Source organism: Aedes albopictus, chromosome 3 (genome assembly GCF_035046485.1).
Source record: "Aedes albopictus strain Foshan chromosome 3, AalbF5, whole genome shotgun sequence".
Taxonomy (NCBI): domain Eukaryota; kingdom Metazoa; phylum Arthropoda; class Insecta; order Diptera; family Culicidae; genus Aedes; species Aedes albopictus.
The window spans coordinates 271915967-271932203 of NC_085138.1; the positions used below are offsets into that span (position 1 = coordinate 271915967).

General features: G+C 40.7%; 1 protein-coding gene across 1 annotated transcript in view; it reads left to right on the top strand.

Annotated features, from left to right (window-relative positions):
* The window catches only part of LOC115257779 (guanine nucleotide-binding protein G(s) subunit alpha), a 128216-nt gene extending 112403 nt beyond the window's left edge, over positions 1–15813 (top strand). The window contains exon 11 of the mRNA XM_029857734.2: positions 12623–15813. The gene's annotated coding sequence lies outside the window, so the exon portion shown is untranslated. The remainder of the gene's footprint in view (positions 1–12622) is intronic.
* The last annotated feature ends 424 nt before the right edge of the window (positions 15814–16237 follow it).

The window sequence follows — 16237 nt, forward strand, 5'->3', positions numbered from 1 at the left end:
AGGTAAATAAATACTTCCCATTAGTGCGACTATACTGAGCGTGCATGACTTATTTGTAAAAGTTCTGCCTCTGATCTGTTGAGGAATTTTGTCCAGACAAATTCTTAAAATTTTCAAAGACGTATCTTCTTGTTACTTATAAAATGATACCTTTAGGGTTAAATGGGCTGTTGAGTCTCAAATAACAGAAAGTTGACACAAAATACACAAGATTGGCGTTGTGATATTATGTTAATGCATTTAAAAATGATTATTTGACATTTGGTTTAAAATAAGGTACACCTGGGCAAGTTGAAACGGGTGGGGTAAGATGAAACAGCGGGTTAACGTAATATTTTCTAATCATGATAAGCACTTTGAATGTCAAAACATTTTTATAATCAAATAATCATTTGGTCAAGGATAATTACACAAATTGTATTGAAATCCTTTTCAAAACATCACAAGTTTTTATTGAGTAGGGTCTTGTTTCATTTGGGCAGGTGTACCTATTTTGGGCACTTGCCGCTATAACTAAATCAATTTCAATCCGATTGCTTTGAATTTTTGTATAGGATTAGATACTGTACGTATCTCATCGTGTACCAAAAATTACGTTATTAAGTATAGCAGCAAGTGCCCAAAATAGGTACACCTGCCCAAATGGTACAAGACCCTATTCACATTACCGAATGCAACGCATGTCAATGTGAATGACATCTTATAGTATAAGCCTAACATATATTGGAAACATATCAATTTGCAAGTAATCTGATGAATTTCAATAATAGTAGTCTCGTGCAGTGGTTTTTCTATGTTCGTCTGAATTATCTGTAGTTTTATTTTATCAAGACTGCATAAAATAAAAATTATATTTCCCAAGTATAATTCCTTTTTTTTTGCAAAATGAGTTTGACAACAGATTCAGTATGGGGAGAAATTTCACTTGTCCTTACAGAGCGTGATAAAAACGAAATAAAAAGGAATAGTGATTAAAACGACTACATAGTCATAAAACTGAAAAACCACAGCACTGTACTTACAAAGTGTAAACTATCCATTAGAGTTGAATTAAAAAGTCACCCGTACACTCAAAAAACAAAGGATTGAAGCGCTCTGTTTGTTTTGTTTCTTATTTATGTAGTTTTTGATAGAAATGAGCACCCATGAAAAAAAAGAACGGAATCAATCGGTGCCGTAATCGCTTGTTTTCGAATAGGATGAATATGGGAGCGTGAGATTAATGATGGAACACATACCCTAGATGACATTTCCAGAACATTGATGTCTTTTTAATCTTGTTCTACATTTTCAATTTTTTATATCTGACAGATACGTATTTCGACCTCAACTGTTTGGTCATCTTCAGTGTCTCGTACTTAATCAGATATTCTTTTACGTACATGTATTCCGCTAACATGCCCACTTAAACTGTTTCAATCAAGCATTGATTGATTTCACAATAAAAAATGATAACATATGCTTACCTTAAAGTACGTGTATCAAGGGCGTGTGCCGAAAGAGTCATTAAAAGCTTTTCTCTAAGGGCTGATTTCTTCACCTCGGATTAACCGGTAAACCAGGCTTACCCATATAGTTAAACCTGGTTTAACGCTTAAGCCAGGGTGAGAAATCGGCCCTATGTGTCCAACATGCGAACAAAAGTATTCATAGGATGAATTTTCACTTGTTAGTAAAACACCGAGCCCTGCAAAATCAGAGCACAATATACATAAAAGTTCTTATTATTCGAAGAGTTATCAGTATTATTGCTTAACTAGCTCAAAACAACTTAATTTACAGTTAACATGAATGTTAAAAAATACGCGTGATTAATTCACCATATTTGTTTAATGATTTCGCAATCGAAGCATCCTTCGTGGCCGTGTGATCGTCGTTTAGGTGTATCGTTACATGGTTTAGCATGCAAAGTATGTTCAACTAATACCCGCTATTTCAGGCAAATTAGCATATGAAGAGTATATGCTGCAAATGGTACGAATCACAGGTGAATGGTGCTTCCTCAAATGTATGAGTCGCACTAATGGGAAGTATTTGTTTACCCCCATTACAAATATCCGTGAGCCAAACAAATGGAAGGAATGTAGACTTTTATGATTTATGACTTTCGGCAGACTGTAGTGGGCTGGACGCATAAAACGAACGCCAAACAAATTTAGTCGTTAGAAAGACTTTTGCATTCGTTTCTCTCTAAATGGTTTCAAATGTATTATTAGAAAGGGGACTTTTTCTAGCGGAGTTTAGGTTCATCAGATTTGCGTAATACCATATTATATGAGAAAAGTGGTAAACTACTAAAATCGAATTTATTTTCATTTTCCCCGATGAAAGATTTTCTAACCTCCAGAATCTTAATATATGCAGCTAAGGCTAACTTATAACGAAAAAATATTTTAGGTTCATGAAAGTGCGATAATAATCCTGTTTCAACACACCGTGTACTATGATTTGGCAATTTTTGCCAGGTATTTTCAAATCTGGACCACTGTGGTAGTGTGACCGTACACGCTAAGAAAATGTTACTCTAAAATGAGTAAGATTCACACAAAACTGAACTAAACTGGGACAGCTCAAAAAATGAGTAAATTGCATTTCCAGCGATAGCGCTGGCCCAAGTGCAAAAATCCAAACAGTTTAAGCCGTATAATATTCTTCACATCAGCAAGAATATTATACAGCTTAAACTGATGAGATTTTCGCACTTGGGCCAGCGCTATCGCTGGAAAAAAAATTTACTCAATTTTGAGTTGTCCCACTTTAGCTCCAAAATGAGTGAATTTTCTGACCGTGTAGCTACGGCGTAGCACCCTCCAAATGTCCATTTCTCGATTTGTGCTTAGGCTAACCAAACCAAGTGGAATTTACAACGTTTGATTGCTTTGACATTCATACACACAACAGAAGCACGTAGGTAGGCGTCGCGCAGGTCCGAATCGCTTGAGTCCACCAGTAAGCCGGTGGTCTCCCATTTCTAGGGGGACTTGTCTAGGCATGCTCGCATCGAACGCACTCAAGAGCTCCGCTTTCAGCTCGTCTCCGATAAAACCGAGTAGGTTTCTCTCACAGCGGAGCGCCTCTCTAAATACATCGTCGAAATGATGTCTTCCACCCACGAGGGCTTGGCTTTGGCCCAGTCGCCTGTTCCGCTACCCGCTGCCTGCTGTTGTTGTTGTGGTCGATACTATAGTAAACTGCCAGGTGATCGCTGTGAGTGTAGCCATCGTCTACCCTCCAGTTCGAACTAATAATCGACTTCGCTCCGTTCTGACATCTAGCATGGCCCGTGCCTCTAGCGTGATCTCACTCCGCTGATTTGTAAAACGGTTTCCCCGTTCCACGGCGCAGGCATTGAAGTCACTCGCTATTACCACCGGTCTTCGCTCTGTCAGCATGGTCGTCATTTTTTTTTATAGAATGAGAAAATCTGCAACAGATACCCTAGAGGTGGTTCCTCGGGTGATGTGGGGATCGACCCACTAAAAACTCATTCTCTCTCTTCCTTACCTTCGCGGCACGCCCGTTAGGGATGACTTCGAGAAGGGGGGGGGGACCGTACATGAGTTCACTCTAATAGTAAGCATTCCACCAGCTACCGCCTTAAGTTGTTCACTCTCCCCGGGAGGCTCGGGTCCTGGCTAGCACTTAGACTACCCATTGAACTCAAGCTCCTGGATGGGGAAGGGGGGCCCACTCAACAAGCTGTTGTTCGGCTCGCCATTTACTCTGTAGTTCAAGTACGATTCGAGAAACCGTGGAAGTAACGGAGTCCCACTTGTCAGGCGTGATATCTCTACCGCATACCTCCTGCATACTCGACCTTTGCTCCACGAAACGTGGACATTCGAAGAGCACATGCTCCGCGGTCTCATCGCAGTCCGCACACTCCGGATATGCGGGGGAGCCTGCATGTCCGAATCTGTGCAGATACCACCTAAAGCACCCATGGCCTGACAGAAATTGAGTCAAGTGAAAATTCACCTCGCCATGGGGCCTGCTCGTCCACATGGACACGCTCGGTATGAGCCTATGTATCCATCTACCCTTCCTGGAGGAATCCCATTCCCTCTGCCACTTCAGCATAGACGAGGTTCTGGCGATACGACTCGCGCCTCTTATGCCGCGTCGCTCGAAACATTCTTCATCCTCTGCCACCACTAAAGCTATGGGCATCATGCCCGCTAGCACACATACCGCGTCCTTTGAGACTGTGCGGTATGCGCTCACCACCCTAAGGCACATCAGCCTGTGGGTACTCTCAAGTCGCTTCACGTTTCGATTAACCACTAGCGCCTTCGACCATGCAGCGGCGCCATACCGTATTTAGTATGGAGACCGCTACTGCCGCGAGCAGCTTACGCTTACTCGAGACTATTGCCGAGCTATTTGACATTATCTTTGACAATGCCATTATCGCCATGCTTGCTTTTTTGCAGGCATATTCTACGTGGCTTCCGAATTTCAGCTTATCGTCGATCATGACCCCCAATTGCATCAGTGAGCGCTTAGAGTTGATCGTGCATCCACCTGTGGTGACCACTGCCTGCTGTTCAGACTTGCGGTTGTTTACCACTACCACCTCCATTTTGTGGTGCGCGAGTGCCAAATGTCTCGACCTCATCCAGTCCTCCACTATGCCAATTGCGTGAGTTGCTGTCAGTTCCACTTCCTCTATCGACCCGCCGTATACCACGAGGGTAATATCGGCGAAGCCGACCAGCTTTACGCCCGGTGGAAGTTTGAGCCTCAATACGCCATCATACGCCGCGTTCCATAGTACCGGGCCCAAGATGGACCCCTGCGGTGATGTTGTGGCTCCTCTCGCCTTCCTCGGTGTCATAGATTAGCACCCTATTCTGGAAGTAGCTCTCCAATATCCGGCATAGGCTAACCGGGACTCCTAGGTGGTGTATTGCGCACTCAATGGCGGTCCAGCTGACGCTGTTGAACGCATTCTTAACGTCCAGCGTGACGACTGCGCAATAGCGGATTCCTGTTCGCTTCTTTTGGAGTGCTATCTCGGCCGTTTTGGTTACAGCCCTAATAGCGTCCACCGTCGATTCGGCTTCCGGAAGCCGAACTGGTTATCCGAGAGACCAGAGTCATCGGGTTTCTCGGTATAGACCATCAGCCTCGACAGAATGATCCGCGCCAACAGTTTTCCGGCGGTGTCCAGCAGGCAGATAGGTCTGTATGCCGACGGGTCGCCAGGTGGCTTCCCGGGTTTGGGCAATAGAACCAATCTTTGCCTTTTCCACCTCTCTGGAAATTCGCCTCTGTCTAGGCACATCTGCATAGCCATTCTGAACATGTCAGGCTTAGCCTCGACGGCCGTTTTGATGGCTAATGTCGGGATACCGTCCGGACCCGGAGCCTTGTTCAACTTAAGCGACTTCGCTATTGCAATGAGTTCGTCGTTCGTCACCGGGGCTACCTCGCTATGGCCGGTTTGGCTATAGGAAACGGGGGCCCATGGTCTTGTATCGTGGCGCGGCAACAGCGTTTCCACGATCTTCTGCAGCATCTCTGGGGAGCGTTCTGGGGGTGCTGACGCGCCCTTCGTTTTGTCCATAACTACTCTGTAGGCATCACCCCATGGGGTCGTGTTGGCTGCCTGGCAGAGATTTTCGAATTTTTATTATTATTATTTCTTTATTATAGAGATTTTCAGCCCTAGGCTGGTTCATCTCTTCCGTGAGATTTTCGAAGCACGGTCGTCATATAGTCCAGCATCTGCGTGAACTACTCGATCAATCACCGCGGATGCGCATAACAGCTACAGAAGAAGGCCCGTTAACTTTGCCGACCACGAAGCCCTCGTAAGTAATAGACACCAATTCCTGAACTGGATATTTGCTTACCTTACTTACCGATCAGGCTAGGGCCTGGCTGGCCTCTGCTGTACATAGTAGCCGTCTTCATTCCACTCGGTCCATGGCTGTTTGTCTTCAGTTCCGCACTCTTCGTAGTGTCCGCAGATCGTCCTCAACTTGGTCGACCCACCTAGCTCGCTGCGCACCACGTCTTTTTGTACCGGTCGGATGACTCTCGAGAACCATTTTAGTCGGGTTGCTATCCGACATCCTGATGACGTGACCCGCCCACCGTAGCCTCCAGATTTTCGCGATATGGACGATGGTTGCGGTTCTCTCAGCAGCTGATTCAGCTCGTGTATCATTCGCCTTCTCCAAGTCCCGTCCTCCATCTGCACTCCGCCGTAGATGGTACGCAACACCTTCCGTTCGAAAACTCCAAAGGTGCGTTGGTCCTCTGCACGTAGGGTCCATGTTTCGTGCCCATAGAGGACGACCGGTCTAATCAGCGTTTTGTAGATAATTAACTTCGTGTTACGGTGAACTGTATTCGATCGTAGAGTTCTGCGGAGTCCAACAAAGTAAGCATGATTTCCTGCCACAATGCGCTTCTAATTTTCTCTGCTGGTGTCGTTGTCGGCGGTCACCAGTGAGCCCAAGTACACGAATTTTTCAACCGCCTCGATTTCATCACCGTCGATAAAAAATCGGAGTGGCGGGCGCGGTGATTCCTCCCTAGAGCCCTTTGCCATCATGTACTTCTGTACATGTGCCATTCATGTACATGTCTTCGACACATTAATGACTAATCCGATTCGCCTGGCTTTACTCTTTAGTCGGATGTACGTTTCCGCCATTTCCGCCAGAAATCAAGCAGCTGAACAGACTTCGTGAAAATCGTTCCACTCGTATTTATCCCCGATCTCCTAATTACTCCCTCTAAAACAATGTTGAACAGCAAGCACGAAAGACCATTACCTTGCCGTAACCCGAAAAGACCCGAGAGTGTCCCTGATACTCGAACTACGTACATCGTCGCCTTGATCAAACGTATCAGTTTATCCGGTAATCCGTCTCTCTCTCTTCTTGGCGTAACGTCCTCACTGGGACAAAGCCTGCTTCTCAGCTTAGTGTTCTATGAGCACTTCTACAGTTATTAACTGAGAGCATGTGTATATCGTGTGGCAGGCACGAAGATACTCTATGCCCAAGGAAGTCAAGGAAATTTCCTTTACGAAAAGATCCTGGACCGACCGGGAATCGAACCCGTCACCCTCAGCATGGTCATGCTGAATACCCGTATTCGTGCTCGGCTATATGGGCCCGGTAATCCGTATTCGTGCATAATCTGCCACAGCTGTTCTAGATCAATTGTATCATACGCCGATTTGAAATCGATGAACAAGTGATGTGTGGGCACGTTGTATTCGCGGCATTTCTGCAACACCTGGCGGATGGCAAACATCTGGTCCGTTGTAGCGCGTTCACCCATAAATCCAGCCTGATATTGCCCGACGAACTCTCTTGCAATCGGTGATAGACGGCGGCATAAAATTTGAGAGAGTACCTTGTAGGCAGTGCTGAGTAGTGTGATCGCGCGGTAGTTCCCGTTCCCGCAATCCAACTTGTCGCCCTTTTTGTAGATGGGACACACGATACCATCCATCCATTCCTCCGGTAATACTTCCTCCTCCCAGATCTTTGTAATGACCCAGTGTAGTGCTCTCACCAGTGCTTCTCCACCGTATTTTAGAAGCTCGCATGGTAGTTGCTCCAGCGGCTTTGTTGTTTTCAACCGGCCAACCTCCTCCTCAATCAGGGAAGGTCAGGGGCCGGAAGTCTTTTGTCCTGTGCACATACTTCTAGATCTGTTACCACGCCACCTTCGGTGCTTGCAACATCGCCATTGAGGTGCTCATCGTAATGCTGCCGCCACCTCTCGACCACCTCACGCTCGCTCGTGAGATATTCCCGTGATTATCTCGGCACATGTCGGCTTGTAGCACAAAGCCTCTGCCCGGTGTTAGTAGTAAAATACCCGTCATCTTTCTGCTTGAAAGACCAACTCCCTTCCTGTCATGTTACCGAGGAAAACTACTCCTACTCCTGACCATTTCCCTTGAGGCAACCCAGCTATTGGCAAATCTAGCTTTTTCTTTTTTCTTGCTCACTCTCCTGAACAAACACGAGAAAGAGAAGGATGGAGAGATGAGTGAGAAAAAAGAAAAAGCTAGATTCTTTAATGAACCCAGCGCCTCAACACTGGCCACATGCATCTTGCACTGCTGCCGCAATGCCGTGAAGAGCATTTCCGCCTCTGTGATCTCATCTAGGGTTTTCACCTTCAGAGTCGCCCCGCTGTAAGAGCCCTCACGGACCTCTTCTGCCAGACTTTTTTAGGCAGTGCACCTACGCTTCTTGTCGCTTTGATCTCGAGAATCATTTCACCTGTACGAGTACGTCTAACACTGCGCACGTCGGCTCCCAGATCCACGAGCTTTGCGTCTCTCCTTTCGGAGTTAACATCCGCTTAGCCGTGCGGGCGCCACCTGATAACCCCTCACCTGACGGCTGTCTCACACTCTTCTGCGAATGCTTGTCAAAAGCAATACTCTCTCTGTTGCATTCGACTTGTGGCAGTATTCTTCTCGTTAATTACTCGTTGGCACTCCTTGTCAAACTGATCATTACATTGGCGTCTCTGTATGATAGCTATCACATCTTGCGGTCACTGTTTATCTGCCGATCTGTGCGTTTGCATCTCCGATGTATACCTTATCAAGGCTCTCATTCAACTAACCCAAGTAACCAGTAAGCATTTAAAATAGCATTCACACTTAAAATTTTCGTGTAAATTTGCGTTTATTTCGATGCACATATTTGGAGCATCGAAATAAATGCAAAATTAAGTCTGACTTTAAAATTACACGACTTTAATTTTACACGATTCATGTGTCGTACGAGAATCGTGTAAAATTAAACATCGTTTAAATTTAATCGATTTTTCTAACGCTTCTGTATGTTGGCATGAATGTTTGTTTTTACATTTGTTTTTCGACTTTCGATTGCTTACAAAGATACTTGTGGCGGTTAACATTGCAACGATGTGGTATTGGCATTAATCATACATGACGTTCATAAACCAGATGTTCGCTTATGCAAATGTTTCCTCATCAATTTTGGGCAACAGCATCGCAAAACGGAGCACCGGGAGACGCACTGCGAGGTGCTGCTGCTGCAGATGATGAAGGGTTTTAAGGAACTCGATAGGTGTTTATCACCATTCACTAGCTAGTAAATTGTACATTTTATCAATTATAAGTCGCGTACGTATAAGATCTTACGAATCACGGAAATTTGCGGTACAAACAACCCACCAGTGCGCCTTCCGGTGCTTCTCACACGAACAACTTTCTCCGGTCGTCGGCAAAACAAAACTGAAACAGAGACGCCTTTTTGTGTTGAATGATGGTGAACGAGTGTCGCTGTAAATTTACACGCCAGTTGAAATTTGTAGTTTAAATGACAGAAAATCGAATGTTATTCAATTCACTTTTAAATTCGAACATGAAAATAATGTGTCATTGAATTTTAGGTTCATAAAAATGCAAAATTGTATGTTTTTCTATGCTCTCATTATGTGCATCAAATTCAACTCAATTTTGAATCATTTTTTAGTTTAAACTCGTTTAAATTCACAGTGTCTACCATTTACATATCGTTTAAATTTAATTATTTTTTTCCTTCAGCATTATAGTAGTCCTTAGGACAAGGCATTTAATGCTAATTGACCGTATATGCGCCTATACCCGGATAAAAAATTACCATTCATCACATGGTAAATATTATTAACATATGACTGGTTTTATTGTTCACAATAAAACACATAGTAGATATATTGTTACTTTTTACAATAGAAATCAAACCCATATAGTTCGTACAATAAGTGAACATTAGCTTTATTAGTGGCTAATTGATTCGATTGTTTTTCAATAGTTCTATAATAATTTAAAGTTACTATCAGTAAAAAATAATTTAAGTTGTTTTTAAATAGTTGCAAAAGTACCTGCAAAGTTCCCATGGACTTCTTATTAAAAAAGAGTTTATTTGTCAATTACACTTAAAAACAATTCGTAACAAATAAATAACAATAAATATTATTGTTGCTTGAATCATGTTTGTATAATCAAATACAAAATCATTTGACATATGTTTTATAGTTTTCGTTTTAAATTTGAATACAATAGATGTTTCGCTTAAGCTTCAACGACTGACAGACGTCAAGCCGTGTTGGCAGAGGAAGCTCTCAATGAAGAACTGAGGAAGTACTTATAGAAAACTAGCTGAAAATCAGGTTTTAGCCAAGTGAGGATGTTACCAGCGGCGTCATGGTCGCAATTTTTTCCGCAGTCAAGTTCGCAGATTGTGAACAATCCTCGGTACTCACTTTACGTAATTTATGTATAGTCCCTTACTGTCAGAGCTGTCAGATCAGTGTAACACGCTAAATAAAATTTACACAAAAGGCAATTTACACGGAAAAAAATACACGGTTATGAATATTTATTGGGTACCGAACTGGTCACCGAAAATTTGATCGTTTTCTTTGGTACATCGAGGTCTTGAAATTAGTCTATGATGTTACGACAAGAAAAAAAAGAACAATGATTTTTCTAATGTTTTTCAATAAATTAAAGGAATCTAGTAAATAGTAAACTGTCATTGATAACAATCCACTTATCCGCGAGCGGTAATGGCGGCGGCGGGCATATCCTATCGGTTCAGATTTTGACGTTTCATGGGGGAAAGTCAAAACAGTTTCATTCTTTTTCTCACCCCTTCACCCACCGTTTAGTGGCGCCAAGCGATTGCGATCCCCAAGAAACGTCAAAATTCGAATCGGTTAATTGTGCCCACCGCCGCCATTACCGCTCGCGGATAAGTGGATACAAATACAATTAGTTTAATGGGGTCAATTGAACCGATGCTAAAATAAACATGCAATAATATTTATTGTTATGTAAACAGATTTCGCCTTTGAAAAACCAGAGAATTCATATTTCTCGCTAACATTTTTCCCCAGCATTTACAGATACTAATAGCCACATGAATTGTGAACGATTTATGGTATGGATCATACGACCAGAGGTCTGACTTGTGATATTTGGCAGTTATTTGAAAAGATTGAAGATAGATCTTATCAACAGCTGCCAAGCAATACATACCAGACAGACATCAGAGTGTTTGATTCTAATTCTAAAATGTGCATATCGTTCTGGCGGCCGTTAGTGCTCGTAAATGCTGGATATAAATGTTATCGGAAAATATAAATTCTATGGATTTTCAAAAGCGAAAACTGCTTACAAACAACAACAAATATTATTGTATTTTTATTGTAACAACGATTCATTTGACGCCATTCAATTAATTGTATTTGTATTGTAAGAACAATGAAAAAACATTAAGATATATTGTTATCTTTTGAAAATTGCCCTAAAAATGTCTCATAAAAACACAATACATTCTATTGTTTTTCGCGAAAAAGTGTATGAAAATTTTCTCAATATTTTATGGTTAAGATACATAACGACCACCATTTTTTATTGTAAAAGTTCCATTTACCATTCGCCGAATGGTATAGAACAATAGGGGTGATGGTGAGTGTGCTGTGTAAATTACAATACGTTTAATGGTGAATATTTTTCGAAAAAATGGTGTTGTAACAATAAAATTTATCGTATTTTTATGATATTTTTTATCAGGGTAGTGCTACCCCACAGCAGGTTTTGGCAAAATAACGGGCTGTCTTAGTGCAGCACCTTCAGGAACGTTGTATCAAAATGTCAAAAAAGCGTAACGCCTCGTCGAGCAAAACAAAACAAAAATAGATTTACGTCTGCTTCTCGCTCTCTCAGCGTTCCCGCTTCCTCATTCTTGCACACTCCAGCTAGCTGATGTTAGTTGGTACTTTTTTGCATGTTTTAGCAGTTATTGAGGTTTGGACTTACGATCCGGAGATTACTCAATCATGTTTGCTGCTCAAGTTTCTGTCCCAACCCTCCAGGATATGCTACCGCTGTTCCGATGTCGTGCGCTGATTTTATCCCCAATATAAAGAATGATCTGAAACTGAAAATAGCTTCAGTTCCAACACCCAAAACTTTGTTTTCAAACGAATAGATATTCCATTTTGTAAACAGCACTTTCGTTCCCTCTGCGATCTATAAGCATATAATTTCCTCTTGCAAATCATCTTATGATCCGCCAAAGCATCCACCAATTCGGTACGTATGTTTCGACGAAATGAGAAATAATGATGGCCATGTTCCCAAACCAAACCAGCTGCAGCAATGTTTTCTGCTGAGCCTTTGAGTGAGTAAGGGAAAAACGAATAAGCAGCTCATATGTGCTAACTTGTCAACAGAGGCATAAACCCTGTAACAGAGAGAGACAGCATGAGCTGTCAAACACATAACATATCTTCCATACTCTTTGCTCTTAGCATTTGAAGAGCAGTTGAAAGGCATTCTGAATGCTTCCGAGCAAAAACACCTCAAGCAGTTGAAATGCTGATTAACGGCCAAAAGCTTTTAGGTAGCACAGCTTATGCTAATTCAAGGCAGCTATGCATTCGAACTGCTTTTGCAGGGCAGGAGGCAGTTGAAATGCTTATTACGGTCTACTGTACGGCTTATTCAAATGCTTAGTGGTTACCTGGGAATCCTTCAAAGTCATCGGGCTTATCGTGCGTTGGCGCAAGCTGAGTAGATGCTGTACTAATGCCAACTATGTTTTATTCTTTTTATTTACAGATATACTTAACAATTTTGATGCAACCTGGTCGTCTCAATTTAGTTGTGTCTACCGTAAAAATATCAAATCTAGCCAAACTTTACTAATTTTATAATAAAAAGAAATATTGATTAATTATTAATCAACACAAAAAAAACAGAAACCTATACAGACTAAACAAGTAAAAAAAAATAACCGCAGAATAAGCAAAACAGCAAGGGAGACGATTACGCGGTCCGTAAGTGAGTTGCGTTTAAAATCACGCATACAGTCACATACACACACACACACTCGTTCAAACAATCGCATCAAGGATCGATATAAAATCGCACCGTATCGTATTTCCTTCGTCGCGTGTTTTACTAACTAACTGATCGCGCTGCGCAAAACCACCGATCGTGTTGGTCAAAACAGTCAGCGGTGGTGGCACCGGATGTATGATTGCCGATGCTGATTTAATAACCTGTAGTCAAAAACAAAAAAAAAATCAAATCACAACCTATATGCACACAAAAGAAGAGACGCGTCAACCCAAAAAGGAAGAAGGTAAACAAAATGCAATTGCAACAAATTGCAAGATCGTATGAATGTATGTAATTGATCATAAACGAAACAGCAGCATACCACACAGTAGTAGTCGTCGTCGTTACTAAAAAAAATACATACGCAAAGCAAATAAGAAAACGAAAGAAGCTTTGAGAACGGAAAAAAAACTTTGATAGAAAGAGAAGAGTAGTGATCGGTGTGTTATACAGTGAAGAGTGTATGAATGAGATAGCAATGAGTCACCGCCATATAAAATTTAAACCAACAACAATTAAAGCAGAAAAAACACACAAAATAAACTAAAAAATGCTTATAGCCCTTTCAGTGAGTAAACAAAGTAAAGATGATACATGAAACATATTTGTGTGTGTTGTGAAAGCATAACTAGTGAAATACAAAGAACAGAAAGTCATGTCATCGTTGTCATGCTATAGAGCGGAGATCAAGAAACTAAGTCTTAGAAGTCTGTGAGCTGTTTTATATTTTTTTTTGATTATTTTTAGTTTTTTGATGGAAGGGTAGTGAATATTAGAGGTAAAACTTAACAAACATCCGACACACTAAAAAACACATCCATACAGACATTGTACGAGAATTCAGCTAGGATAAAATCACGTCATTATAATAGAACAGAAAACGACATTGCACGAAAAAAAGGCGAGATAAGTCATCGTGTAGAAGAGTGAAGTTATTGTTACTAGAGCAGGATTTTTCTTTTTTGTTTAGGAGAAAATTGCTTCTAAATTCGTCCAAAAATGATTATATGCGCTCTTGTTGTAGAACTATTTTCCAGTATTTTTAATTATCGTAATCTGTATACACATTTTATTGAATAACGATATATCATATATATTTTTGTTTTAGAAAATTTTATCTTCCTTGTTGAATCCGCTTTAAGAAAAGAAAGAGAGAGAAAATATGAAAAAGTGTTTTATTTTTTATTTACGTATTTAATAATTTATGATGTAGATGTTTTATGTTCATTCTGTGACAAACGATAGTGAAGGAATAAAAAATAAAAAGAAGAAAAGAAGTATATGGAAATCATAGAAAAATAGTAGGGTAATTTTTCAAATTAGCCGCTTAATAAAGAACGAGAACAAAACATGCAAAAAACAATCAACAAAACATCGCTGTTCCGCAATGAATTGCAAACGGCAACCCCAACAAGTAGAGCATTGAATATAGTATGCTTCTGGCAGAGTTATGTGTAGCCTAGAAAAGTTTTCAAAAGTACACGGATCTGAATCTCGGAACCGGCAGATTAGACAAATGCGCACGGCAAAGATTGAGGAACTGGATGGGGTTCAACCACCAATACTAAAAAACAATACAAAGTGTGTGTGCTACAATTTCTGAGCAAACGCATTTTATTTTCTTTTATTACTTGGTAACATTTGTTGAAACAAAATCATTTTAATGTTGGTTCACTTTCATGATAGTGGAAATAGACAACGCAGTCTAGATGTAGCCCTGATAAATTCGTTGGGTTTTCCCTGATTAAAAATTGGGATATTCTTAGTGAGTCACGTTACCCAAGTGAGTTAGAAAATATCAGTAGTCAGCGCTCGTCGCACGACTCACATAGTCACTTGCGTTTATCCTTCGGTTGCCACCCTACCCTTTTGCTTCGCTCGAAACATGTAGTAAACGTACATCACATGCAACATAAAACAAAGCACTTCAAATGTCCTAATGGAAACAAATTTAGTTTAAACAAACATCGCAATTCGCTGATACCGTGTCATATATATCATTGGTAACTTATGCTTAGGAGAAATGTAATACGTTGTTGCAATATTTTATTTTACCCTTTTGTGTTATACTAGTTTTAATTATCGAAAGATCACCAATGAAAGTCTCGCATCCTGAAGCAAAATCTCTTTTAATTTGAGAGATCGAGCCAACATCGCAAATGTTATAACAAATCAAACACCCACAAAATATACAATGCTTCGTATATAGGTCCACCCACTCAGACATACGCATCTATCACACAGTAGATTAGACAGAGACAGATAAAGTGTGAAGATTCTAAGAAGGCAGCGCGGGATACACTACACGGTGTTAAACTTTAAATTGTTATTTATTTTAGCCCGCCAACGAACCACCATCAGGCCCATCATTCTGCTTCTTGCTAAAAACACAACCCTCTCCAGAGTCCAGATAGTTTTTATTGTATAACTGTTTTTTTTTATGCGGAACTGGCAGCGAGAAACGTATTTTAGAGATGCAAAATAACACGAACACAAACAAATCGCAGTGGGAATTTGTCCCAGTGTTTGGTAGTTTTACCATTAATTTTAGTTATCACTTGATTCGAAGTCATCAAATTATCTGATGAGAAATAAATACTTGGGAAAACCACCAAAAACAATGATGAATTCTCAGTGTGATGTAATTCACAACACACAAGAGCAGAAAAAAAACGATTAAACACAAGTGGAACAAGCAGACCACAGAAGGTAGGAAGTAAACGTGTATAACTCTTTTATATAGTTGTATAGATTATATATGAAGAAAAAAATGAAGAAAAAAAACGATACAAAAACAAAAGGACAAAATAGTCATACCTATAGAGAGAATGAGAAATACAAAATCGCACAAACAGAAGAGGAAATTCTATTAAAAATGTGGAAATAAAGCAAACAGAAATGTGAATATATTTTTGGTTTTTTATTTTGTTTTCCTTTTTATTTCCCTTTAAATAAGTTGAATGCATACCATGGTAGCGTGTGACTAAACGGATCTTCTGATTTAGGCTTAACCGAAAAACTTGGTTGAATATTTTAATTGCAGATGATTTTTTGTTGGATTTTTTTACCGAACGTCTAATTAACCGAACACGAAAGATTCGAAATGTTACTTAAATCACGTGTTAAGCACGCAATGGTAACGATTCCCATTCACATGATTTTCTAAGATTCAATCTCGCCCTCCCTAAACTTCTCGACGAAAAAATATGACCAAAGCTGCTGAAAAAGCAACATCTTGGCATTGTTCATAATCTTGTCCGATTCCTGGTAGAAAAAAAACTTTCAGAAAACTATTTACTATAAAATGTGTCAGTCTAAAACGCCAGGAAGTTT